Source organism: Atractosteus spatula, chromosome 7 (assembly GCF_055471065.1).
Source record: "Atractosteus spatula isolate fAtrSpa1 chromosome 7, fAtrSpa1.hap1, whole genome shotgun sequence".
NCBI classification, from domain to species: Eukaryota; Metazoa; Chordata; class Actinopteri; order Semionotiformes; family Lepisosteidae; genus Atractosteus; species Atractosteus spatula.
In genome coordinates, this window is record NC_142712.1 from 42,090,127 (window position 1) to 42,102,158 (window position 12,032).

At 48.1% G+C, this 12,032-nt stretch overlaps 1 protein-coding gene across 1 annotated transcript in view; it reads left to right on the top strand.

Annotated features, from left to right (window-relative positions):
* Positions 1–10,849: 10,849 nt before the first annotated feature.
* The window catches only part of rassf5 (Ras association domain family member 5), a 39,887-nt gene continuing 38,704 nt past the window's right edge, over positions 10,850–12,032 (top strand). Inside the window, exon 1 of the mRNA XM_088920678.1 lies at positions 10,850–10,919. The gene's annotated coding sequence lies outside the window, so the exon portion shown is untranslated. The remainder of the gene's footprint in view (positions 10,920–12,032) is intronic.

Genomic DNA, 12,032 nt, shown 5'->3' on the forward strand with positions numbered 1-12,032 from the left:
CATCTCTCTTTGTGTGACTCCTTCTGTATTTTTTTCCTGATATGCAACCACTCTTCCGCCCTCCCCTATTCCAAATAATTACCAGCCCAACACGTCCTGATCTGGGATCTTCCAGTTCGTTTACTGGAATGCTAAACTCAGGATACGCGTGCAGTTCATGGACTGGCCACTGGGGGGCAGGCTTGATTTTTTTTTATAGCGGGTACGTCCAGAGACAGAATTGGTAGTTTTAACAGCGTAGGGTGTTGCTTCTTGTTTGACAGTCGTGTAAATTATTGCGAGACATTAATTGAACATTTAATAAACTTCAGTAGCAATGGAAAGGGAACGATTGCGCTTCTTCTTGTTGTTATTCTTTAAACACCTGCCGAAAATATGTTTAAGCCCCGCACGAACGAGATGTCGGTTACGTTTGAAAGACTTGTTAAGAATAAATTGGTGGTCTTGAGTGTAAGAACAGTTTAACGCAGCACAAAAACGGAGCTGTGTTTCACTGTTAGTATGCCCGGGAATGACATGGCATACAGTATTTAACACAGCGGTCTTCAAGTCTTTTGTTCTGAAAACAAAAAGTCGCATCTTAAAAAAAAAAGAAAATCATCTTAAGAAAATAGTGCGTGCGATCGCAAATCGGTGATAAGGTCTGGCCAATGACTTTGTAGTCTTGAACCCTTTTCTTCTCCCTCGGGTGTTACGCAGAGAGAAGCAGGGCGCCTCGGCCCAGCGGGGATTTTCGGTGTCTCTGGGGGACTCCTGCGGTGAAGACCTCAGACCTGCGCCCCTGGTCGCGGACTTGCATTTTATCTGCGGAGTTTCCCTTTGCCTGAGCGGTTGTAAACAATCCCCGAGTGTTATGATGATATCTAATAACTGTCTTTTAAAAAAATGACACGAACTACAGTATATGATCAAAAATAAAGTCGGATAAAAACGCGAACGCCAACCGAGAGCAAACAAAACCGTTTACCTCACACCAGTAACAACGCAATCAGTAGTCCGCAAAATATTGCTAAAAAAACAAGCCACGTTGATCGCTTACTTGGTTTAGAAGTTTTATTTTTATTAAGATTTAATAAATCGTTCACTTGATTCTGGTGTTTTCGGGAGTTAGGGGGCGGTTCGGTGTCTGAATCCAAGTAAAAACCTCTTTCTCCGTGTTATTAAAATTGTAATCACGTGTAAGGAGAGCCGCAAAACTTCCCCAGCTGCAGGGCAGTTTGACAGCTATTCTTTCTCCGTTTAATGTTCGGATCTGTTTTTACACCAACAGCCAGCGGATGTGCTCAGGTATTTCCCTAGAATTTAGAGAACCCCACTGACTGCTGCAACACAAACTTACATTCGCAAAACTTACATTGTCTACGTTTTCTTATTCTAAAGGGACTGCGTTTATACAGTCTAGGTTACTGTCGCTCAAAGCAAGTCGATTACCGAAGAGAGGCGGTGGTACCCGGAACTCCGCGGGCTCAAGCCGTGACAAAATATTGTGGGTGCTGGACCGTGTGTGGGAGAGAGATGACTGAACGCGACACTTATTATTTTCTGATTGTAGTGTAAAAAAAACGTTCGTGACCTTTACAAACAGATTATTTAAGTGCCAGGACTTTTCCTCGACAAAAATGACAAATCACGATATTCAGAGTGATATCTTCTCTTGAAACATGCCGCGGTTCTTGCACCGTTTTGAAACTCGCTCCCCTAAAAAACAAACGGGCGTCATTTTTAGGTCTTAGATGTCAGGTTAGCAAGTGCTTTTGGAAACGTGGAGACAGCAGTTTCGCTATTTCATTAGTTTGATTTTGTGTCCAGCCCGCTCATTGGAGTAACTTGACTCCTTTATAATGATGCTCAATGAGGGCGAATGAACTCATTCGGCTTTACAATATTGCTAAATTGAAAGATTTTGTTCATATATTCCTCTTTGGAAATATATATTATATACAGTATATATTAGGAATATCGCGATAATTCAAAAGTAAAATTAAAACAAGAGCCCGATGCTATATGTCTGTTGTAGCGATGGAATTAGCTCTTCAGACTAAACGAAAACAAAATTCCCCTAACGGATTCCCCCCCTCCACCCCCCCAAAAAAGAGGGAAGCACTTCGTTCTCTTTAAGACAGCGCATCTCTGCGGCCGCTGGCATTTCCACAGCTAGTCGCCCCGCAGGCGTGCGTCACTGCTGCGCTCAGCTGCCGCTCCGATTTAATTTACACTACAGCCAGAGCAGCCCGAGGGTTGTCGTCTTCGGAGTCCGAGCCGCAGGAGGGAAGCAGCGAACGGCAATGGCGTCCGTGGCTCTGGGACGGCACCCGGCTCAGCTCCACCTCGACACGGAACAGCAGCTCTTTCTCCAGCAGCTCTCCAGCGGCGAGAGGAAGAAGCTCCTGAGGAAGTCTTCGGGCGAGATGAAGGCGAAGAAGAGCGCGCCGGCGGAGCAGGGGCTGGCGGCGGCGGCGGCGGCGGCATCATCTCCAGCTCCGTTACATCCTGCGGGAAACAGCGCTGCGCCGGAGGACGGCTACAGCAGCAGAGGCGGCGGGGTTGTGTGCCCGGCGCTGCAGCCGTGCAGGGTGGACAGTGTCGATACTACCGGGATGAATGACCTCTCGACCTGCTGCAGAAGTGGGGAGGGGAGGGAGCCTTTTTCGCTCCCGGCGAAGCGGAAAAACAGCAGCCCCAGGGCGGAGGGGGAGGACGTGAAGCCGCCAGGCAGCCCTGGCAGAAGCGATGCCGGGACGAGCAGTTCGGCGGCTTGCTCTCACCAAGGAAGCGGCAGGAAGAAGTCCCTGAAAGAAGTCAAGGCTTTCAGGACCAACAGCTCCCCGGCTAACGGGCACGTCAGCTTCCACCGACCTGTCAGCAGGCGGTCGTCGCAGGTCACCCTACACCAGAACATCGACCTCAGCGCCTGGGGCGACGGGACCGGGTTCGGGGGACCCGGCGCTGGCCATAAGATGCCCGTCCTGACCCAGTGCCGGTCTGGGGTGGTGAAGATGCTGCGGCAGGACCCGCCGAGGAAAGAGGCTTGGTCCATCTTCCGCCAGCAGGACCCGAGGGTGAAAGAGGAGAAGGGAGAGGGGCACGTCTTCGCCCCGGGCAAGGTGGCGAGTGACTGGTGCGACGCGTGCAATCGCCAGGTCAGCGAAGAGGCCCTGAAGTGCAAAAGTAAGTGCTCGGACACTCGCACTGGACAGGTCTTTGTGTGGCCAGCGCCCTCCGCCCGGCAGCGGTGCGCGACAGGTACCGGGCGACCCCCGCGCTCCGGCCGTGCAGAATCAAAGGGGCTAGCCCGTCAGAGTGTGTTTACCCGATGACCGAAATTAAAAAAGAGCAATACGGAAAGAATTCCTAACGACCCTCTAGTGTGCTTTCACGGTATTATAAAAACGGAGAGTAAACAAAAAAACTACAGGGGAGGTTTAATAGCGACGCTAATTCCAGTGACAGAAGAAGCGTATCTTTACCAGAAGCGATCGTTTCGTTTTTGTTCGATGTAAAAGTATGTTTTTTTGTAGAACGTGCTGTCTTTGTCTGCTGTGTGAAAGAGAAAGTCTATCAGGTTTTCTGTATTATAAATCATATACACGACATCGCTTTTTAAAATGATTTTATTTTCCCTTCAAGCCCCAGAGCTTGAACTGGGCGGTGTTGGTAGTTATCTTCTGGCCGTTCAGCAACGAGTCAGTAATGTACAGTAAAAGGCTCTTCCGTCAGGGAGGTGGGCGATCAGAGTCCTCTCAGTTCTGTAAGGAGCAGTAAGTATTGTTTAATGTCTGTACTGTATGCAGGGACAGGCTATCGCTTTAGGAACGATATGCTAGATTCAGGACTCAGGTGTGAATGGTCCCGGGCAGCTTGCTTACTGCAGTAAACGCAGACTGGAGTGTGGTAAAACCCAGTGAAATCACTGTGGAGGTATGGCAAAACGATATTGACAGGGTTTGAGCCTGGCCCCGGTCACACCACAGGGAAAACTGCACAAATGGGAGAGTCTGCCTGCTGTTTCACCTGTGGAAGCAGAGCCTCGGTTGGATCAGAGGGAGAAGGATCCCATGGTGAGCGTTAGGAAACCAGCTTGGCTGCTCTGTCCTGGCTCAGTGTGTGAGTGTCACCAGCACTGCTGTCAGAATGAGTCGATTTTTGCACACATGACATGATGATAAAGGTCTGACCTGATTTATAACCAGCTACACCCCCCACAAACACAGACACAGGCCCCGGTGTATCCGGACAGAACTCCAGTGGGTGCAGGAGATGTCCGGGACACGTGTGAAGATGGAACAGTCTCCGACTGTCTGTGAGATGCGTTCTTTGTAGGGACAACAATCCCATCTTTAATTATTTTTTTAATGAGCTGACAGCGTTCCCCACTCGCCCCTGTGGAAATTAAGCACTCGGCTGGGGGTCGGTGGGCGCGTTTCTGGCACAATGGTGAGCAGGACCAGGGGTGGCAGCGAAGTGCCGGCTTCTGTCACTAACAAACAACACTTGCAGCATTGTTGTGAGCAGAGAGACGACTCTTTCCTGTCCCCGCAGCGGTTCCCAGGGCTGCCGGCCCTCCTGGAATCCCGCCTGTGGAGGAGAAGGAGGTTTGTGGGTCAGGGGCTGGGCAAGACGGGCCCACATGTGCCTGGCGTTGTGTAGGCCGCTGTGGAAGTGGAGCAGAAACATTCGCCATCCCCCTTAATCTGGATTTGTGACCAAAAACCACTCCAAGACCCCCTGTCCTTGTCTCACTGACCTGGTACTGATCTAATGAAGTTCCCCTGTTGGACGAAGCAGTGCACAAATCAGATGAAAAGAAATGCTGTGGTCAACTGCTTCACCTTCTGCATTGCTTGTAGTTTCAGCCAAGTGTTTCATGGTGTAAAATCCCTCATTTCTTTGAAGGGATCTGTGATGTGAGAATAATAGCTCAGTTAATCATCAGGTTTCTCATCTGCCCCGTTTTAAACTAATACGAGTCTTTTGATTGAATAGCACTCACAGCGCTGGCTCACAGACGCACAGCACTCGGAACTCACTCACTCAGACGCACAGCACTCAGGAAGTAAGACTGGATCAAATCAAAGCCGCCTGCCACCTGCTGACGGCAGGCTCGGAGCGTGTCCGTGAACTGCATCCTTTCTGTCTGCAACAGGTTGCTGGGGGTGGACCCGGCAGAGGGTGTCAGTATTAAGAGGAGATCTATAAGCGGATCCCAGGTCTGAGTGTGTTAAGCACGTGGAAGACCGTGGTGTCCAGCGCAGCGGGGTGGTCCTCCACCCCATCGCTTTGTGGTTCCCTCCAGTTCTCAGCACGCTGGCGTCATCCCAGTGGCAAGGGAGAGACAGAATGACTCGTGCGGTGAAAGATCCCCTCACAGCGAAACGGAAAGAGAAAGGCAGGGCTGGCGTCGGGAGTTTTTCTCTCCTCGTGCTTGTGCTGGTCGCGTTCCTGGGGGAGTTGCGCAACCTGCCGCTGTTCCCAGCAGCCAGAGTAGTGACCCGGCTTATCAAGAGCGGTGCCGAGCGAGGCGCCCGCGAGGGGCAGCGCAGCTCACGAGGAGAGGAAGGGAGACTCGGCCCCCACAGCAGCCTGTGTACACCTGGAAGAGGACACATTCCAGAGCTGTCAAGTTTTAGGGTTTTCAAAACTGATCTCACTTTTAGTTTAGCGTACTAGTCGAAATGCAGTCCTGTGATGGATAGATTTCTGGGTTTTCTGTCTGCCTGGTTGTAGGGGCATGGTGGTGTGGCAGTCAGCACTGCTGCTTCACAGTTTAGAGTCCTGGGGCACCCTCTGTGTGGAGTTTGCATGGTATTCCTGTGTCCGCATGGGTTTTCTCCATGTGCTCCGGTTTTCTCCCAACCCCTAAAGGCACACTGGCTGGTCAGGTTAATTGGGGTCTGTGTGTAGTCGCTACACTACAGTTTGCTGCAAGGCTTACCAGCAATAAGTGGGTTTTTGATGGTGGATGAATGTGAGCTAAGTTCATGTACATATACAATAAAGAGTGAAGACCAGCTCATCACACAAGCCAGATACTGACCAGAAAAAGTACCAGACTGGATTGCAGTGACTGGGTTTGTGCAAAGTTTATAATGCTATATTATCATAAGACATTAACTTTTTGTTTCTAGTATCTACAGTAATGAATGCACAGGCAAAAAGCCAGGAATATAAACTGCACAGAGTACATAATAAATTTGCTGTTTTTATAATCTGCCCATTCCACACACAAGGTTTCTCTAGGGATTAGAAACTTTCATGTCTAATGTTTGTAATTAGACCTTTCGTCACTGGTTTAATAATCAGTGAATAGGTACGCCTGTATCTGTCTTTGCCATTTCGTTTTTCTCCTTGCATCTCTTAAGACGAGAGTCAACTGCAGGATCTTAAATGTCATTACTGTAGTTCTTGCATTCTTCTTTTGGGAGATGTTTGGGGGTCGTCAGTGCCAGCAGTCTGTCAGCTCGGCACAGCGGCTCCGACCGGAGCGGCCTTGCTTCTCTGCCGAGCAGCAGAAAGAGTGGGCCGGAGCAAAAGTGTCCGCAGTGGGAAGGTCATTCATCTCACTCCGAGGAGCTCTCCAGATTCCAAGATGGACGGTTTACTGCCAGGGCTCTTCGGAGACGAGCAGGCAGCCTTGCGCTGCGGGGGACGGCAGCCCCTGTAGCCAGGCTGAATTGGGTTTGGACCCCAGCCTGCCATTTCTGAGCAGGGCAGCCCAACCCCCTTCTCTCAAGTCCCTTCTGCTTGGGTTAAAGTTGACTGTACAAGACAGCTTCCAAGGAGCCCTCTGTGTTCCTCTCTGCTCAGTCTTCATTAATCCCACAGATATACAATATTATACAGGCTCAGCTTCCTCGACCAAATTTACCAGAGTCTGGTTTCAGATGAAGACTTATTTCCCCAAGGTCATAGTACTCGCCTCCCGTTTCTGAGGTGAAATTTCCTAAATAAATTACTATCGTTAATAAGTTAGTATAGTTCGGTGGAAACACATTGCGTTTTGTGTAATATGGGAAAATCAATAGAACAGCAGAGACCTGCCAGAGTGAGCCCTTGTTCATCTTACACAGTCTAAGGGAATAAGACACTGGTTTGCCATTGCTCAGCGCTCTGAAATGATGTTCCAGGAAATGCTCTCTATGAAGTATAGGTGGTTGGTGTTCTTATTACTGCAGCAGAAGCGCTATTGCCATTTTGCTGTGGCTAGACTGATTGGATTCGATGATGTTCTCATCAGTGATGATGCTTGTTTGAAGTAAGCAATAACTTCAAAGCACATGGCAATAGCCAGTATTTACATACTGGGCTGCAGTTAGTTAATTTGTTTAATTGTTTTGCATAACGATTCCAAATTTCAACTGAATCATGCCAATCTGAATTTTCCAGTGGGGAGAATGCATTTAAACCCCATTTAAAGTCATCCTTGAACTTGTCTTGATGTAGCAGCGAATGTCTCATTTTGTTTGGGTAGCTCTGATGCTGTGTACTGGGTTTAATACTGCAAGTCTGTGTTCTTTCCTCTGCCATTGCAGAAGCCAGTGCTTTGTGGTTTGCATTCATCCACACAGCTGAAATGCATCAAATCTGTATCTAACTTGTAGCCTGCAATTATGCATTGGCAATAAAGGGCTTTGATGTTTGGTGGTTGTGTAGTACAGTAAACACTGCCCCCTGTGACTTGAAAGTGAGCTTTTTTTTTCTGGTAAAAAAACAAAACAAATTCTAAAGTATACTTTTGTTTTATGATGTTCTATTTCAGGCTTATGACCAGGATTTCAGAATTATTCTTTTCCTCTTTTTTGAGAAGTGAATGATGGGGGGAATCTTGTTCAGTGCATTTTAACAGCACATGCGCTCCACGATGAGGGAGGCTGGGATGTTTCACTTGAAATGTATGTAGGTGCTTTCTTCATAGCCCTCATTATCTTCCTTACTGTCTCAATCCAGAGCACCTTTTATCTACTGTTATGCAAATGCAATATATATTTAAACAATTACTTAGGATTTGTGCTTTGCCATTTGTCTGTGTGCCATAGACACATTGTAAGTCATTTGCTCAGTAATATGCCTGCTTTAAAATAGAACTGAGGTTACGTCTGTCACCAAGAATTCTGCTTGTTTTTATGTACAGCGTTACAAAATTCAGTTAACTTATTTTGCTCTGGGATACAGAATTTCTTTTTATATTTTCACGTTTTCTGCTCTTACAGTTGTGGTATTTGGGGCTAAAAGTTAAGGCAGCAGTGTGTAGGATCTAAAAGTAATTTTTGGAAGAAGTCATTTTACTTACTTCAGATGTTGTCTTCAATGCTGTGTGTTGCTTTCTTGTCTCTTTTTGTAGTAACAGGCCTTTGGGGTCTGACTATAATGTTGAGCTCAAAATGGATGAGTTTCCGTGGTCTCAGTGTCAGCACACAACAGAGATGAAACTTGCATTTAAAAAACTGAACAGCAGAAAACCTTTCTCTTCTGCAGTCTTAGATCTGCTTATTATGTACAGTAAATGCAGACAGACAGATGATTATTTCTCTAGTCCAGGTTTTAAATGATAATCCTCAGTATAGAGGATTTATAATGCTGTGAACAACATAACATTGCTGTCTTCCTGCTGAGCCTTGTGGCAGAATTAGACTATGTCTCAGTTCAGCATCTTAATTAAAAGTTCCAGATGGTTAACACCACCTAAATCTAAAGAGGCTGGAAACCCAGACAGCTTCTTATTTTATGAATTAACCTTTAGATCAGCGCGGAGGAAGTACAAGGACATGAAAAACAATCATCTCGGCTGCTCTTTCGCAGAGCTGAGGCTACCAGCTTCCTGCTGGTTCAGGACCTGGACAGAAAGGGAGGTGATCACCGGTGGGATTTGAACAAAAATTACAACACTGCCCTGAGGGACCTCACATGACAGAGTACAGCTGTCTGTGGAGGGAAAGCAAGCAGGCGTACTTCTCCATATTGCTAACAGGGAATTAGTTCCATTTCTACATTTTCTGCCAGAAGAATATGACAAATCGCATCACAGGTTTTTCAGTAATAGCAAGACCTTCACATTGTTCCTGTCATGCGTCCTGAAACTCTTTCAGCCTGTAAGGTCAATGTAACTTATGTGACATTTCAAGTCAAAAAAGTCTTGCATGCGACTGACATTGATCTGTGAAAACCCATCCAGAAAATGAAAAAAAAAAAAGAGAACGATTCTTATGAAAGAGATGCCCAGGGTCTCTCTGCCGGGAGGAAAAAGAGAAGGAGCTTCATCGAGACTAGAAAATGTCACAGCTTTTGTTTTCTTTTATTGACAAATATTTTTGCTTTGCAAAGCGGCTCTGGGCCGTGCAAGGCAGAGGCCCAAGACAGCCGGCAGGCCTGGGCGTGTCCCGGAAGAGCTGGAAGTCCTGAGAAGTTTAAGCTGTTTCATACCTCAGTGACTTTCACTAGCTGAAGCTCAGCTCCTGCCCTGTGATGGGGCACCCACAATCACTGCGGGATAGAATTTGAGAAAATGTCCACACGAAGGCAGTAGCTCTTGCCGATAGATTATCTGGAGACATCCTGACAATGGAAGTGCCTCCTTGGACACCAGACGGCACCTTCTTCCAAAACTAGAAGTGTCGAGCTCTGTGTCAGGTGCGTTTTCTCCCTGTGCGGAGGAGTGTTTCAGTAGGGTAGGCTAGAGCAGTCAGTCAGCACAGAAGGACAGTCAATGGGATTACAAACACGAGAGATTCTCCTGTCCGGGCTGACTGGCTGTCGCGTCCACACACCGAAGAGGCAGTGTTTAATCAACAGATGTTAGCGCAGTGCAAAATCTTAAAAGAAAAATAAACACATTTTCCTCTTTTCTCCCACGAGGTTCAGTCAGCCTCAGGGCAATGAAACGCGTGTGACCCAAAGGGAGTGATATTCACTGCAAAAAATATCTGAGATCGGGGAAACCAGTGAACTCTGCAGTGAGGTTTAAAAATATTTTAGAGGGAACAGGTTACATGTTCAGATGTAAGACTGGTCAGCTATTGAAAGGGTACGCAAATAATAAATTCACAAAAAATAAATATAGGCTAAAAGGTGCTGCTGTTTAAAGGGGGGTTTCTATATTTTAATTGTAGCGTTTTAAATCGTTGCTGTAGCTCTTGACATCCTCTGCAGAGGTATCGTTTCTGGTGTATGCATGTGCGGAGGAATGTAGTCAGTACAGGCACGTCTGCAGCTCCTAGCCTCCTCGCCTCAGCCCTCACCCACACTGCAGTCCTCCTGCGACTCCAGCTCCACGCCAGCCGCGGCGACTCCAGCTCATTAACGGAGTGTGGAAGGTGGCCCAGAATCTACCGAAAGAGAAGGATGTGGTGCGGTGTGTCCTGTTCCTCATTAAGTGATGGAGGGGAGAGAGGACGGTTTTCACATCTCCGTCGCTGTGCCTTTAAGGAGTCAATGAAACCGTGCTGCACAGAAGAGCATGTGTGGGCGATGCGATGCATTGGTCTGTTTGAATAAGGTGCCTGAAAAAAACAGGGGAGCCGAGAGAGAGGATGAGCTAGAGAGGGAGAGGTAGAAGGGGGGAGAGAGAGGAAAACAAGCCAGGAGAGAAAAGCACGCAGGGGCTAGCTAGCGAGCTCATGATGGTGGATGCAGAGGAGCTTCTTATGCAAACATACCACACCACAGTGCTACTCTGCTGTGCGGGAGCGTAGCGCTGTGCAGGCATGGCATTCACAGGATGCAGATAGCGGAGGCAAGGCTATTGATCTTCTGTGCTGCAAGGATGACGCCGGAGAGGCAGGCAGAGGTTAGCACCACCGCCTGCTTCGGGAAAGTCTCGAAGAGGATCAGCAAGTTGTTCCGGCGCCTGCCCAAATCCAGGTCCTGGTCGGAGGGCCTGAGGCTCATCAGGAGATCCAGCAGCACCAGCTCTCTGTCTCTCTCAGGTAGGGGCCAGGAGGACACTGGTCTTGCCTTTCTGCTTGTGGATACAGGGGCGAGGGGTGGCCGTAGACCTGCGGAGGGGGGCTAGAATAGGTGGGAAGGTGTGTATTCACAGAGAGGGGGCATTTCACATTGATCTTGTCACCAGAGGGATTGATTACAGCCAAGAGAGCACTGCAATAGGACTGGGTGCTGTTGATTCAGGTATTCAGAAAGCAGCCTTCTCGCATTCAGCTCCAGCCTCTCTCTGTCTGTCTTTTGTTGATTTGCTTTCAAGCCTGGGGATGAATAGGGGGGTCAGAGGTGGGGGTGCCGGAGTTGTGGGCAGTCCATTGATTTGTAACCCGCTTCTGCTGGAAACAGAAAGAAACGAGTGGCTGTTTAAAGAGGGAGGCAGTCAGCCTGTAAAATCCTCTCTGAAAAGAGCCCCACAGCTTTGATTAGAGCTGCTGGTTTGCAGTGTATCCACTCTGATTTTTAAAATGTAGACGTGTCACAGTTTCTGCATATTTAATGCTTGTCTGTCAGTTTACCAGCTGTATGTGCTACATTTATACGCGGGCTGAAAGATGTATGATGGCAGTCAGGCTTTGGAGAGTCTTCAGTTTCACATACAGATGTTCTTTAGTATAGCACTGTTACACTGTTAGGTTTTCCCAACAATTGAGAACTTCCGTTCACCCAGCTCTTTAGTATATGAAGAGTTGGGTGTGGGTACAGGGTGGCATTGCTCTGAGGTTCTCCAGCCTTTTTAACATCACAAGTAAAACAGATTTTTAGCAGGCTCAGGGATGGCCAGTAATCTGGTCTTCACTTGGCACATTGTTGCTCTCTTAAGATTACCTTCGATACACAGCAACACCACTTATCCTGCTGGATCCTCCTTCCATAGCTCCAGCTAGGACCACGCTGGGGACTCAGGGCTGGGCTCTTGAGATCCCAGTAGGCCTCACCTTGCCAGTGACTGGAAACCACTCAAGGGCTGGACCACGGGGAACCACGCTATCTGCCTCAGGAAGGGCTGGGGCTCCTGGTCTGAGCTCATTTCCCTGGCTGACTAGGCTGCTCCTTCTGGATTCTGGATCTTCTATTTCCTGTCCAGCTCTCCTATCAAG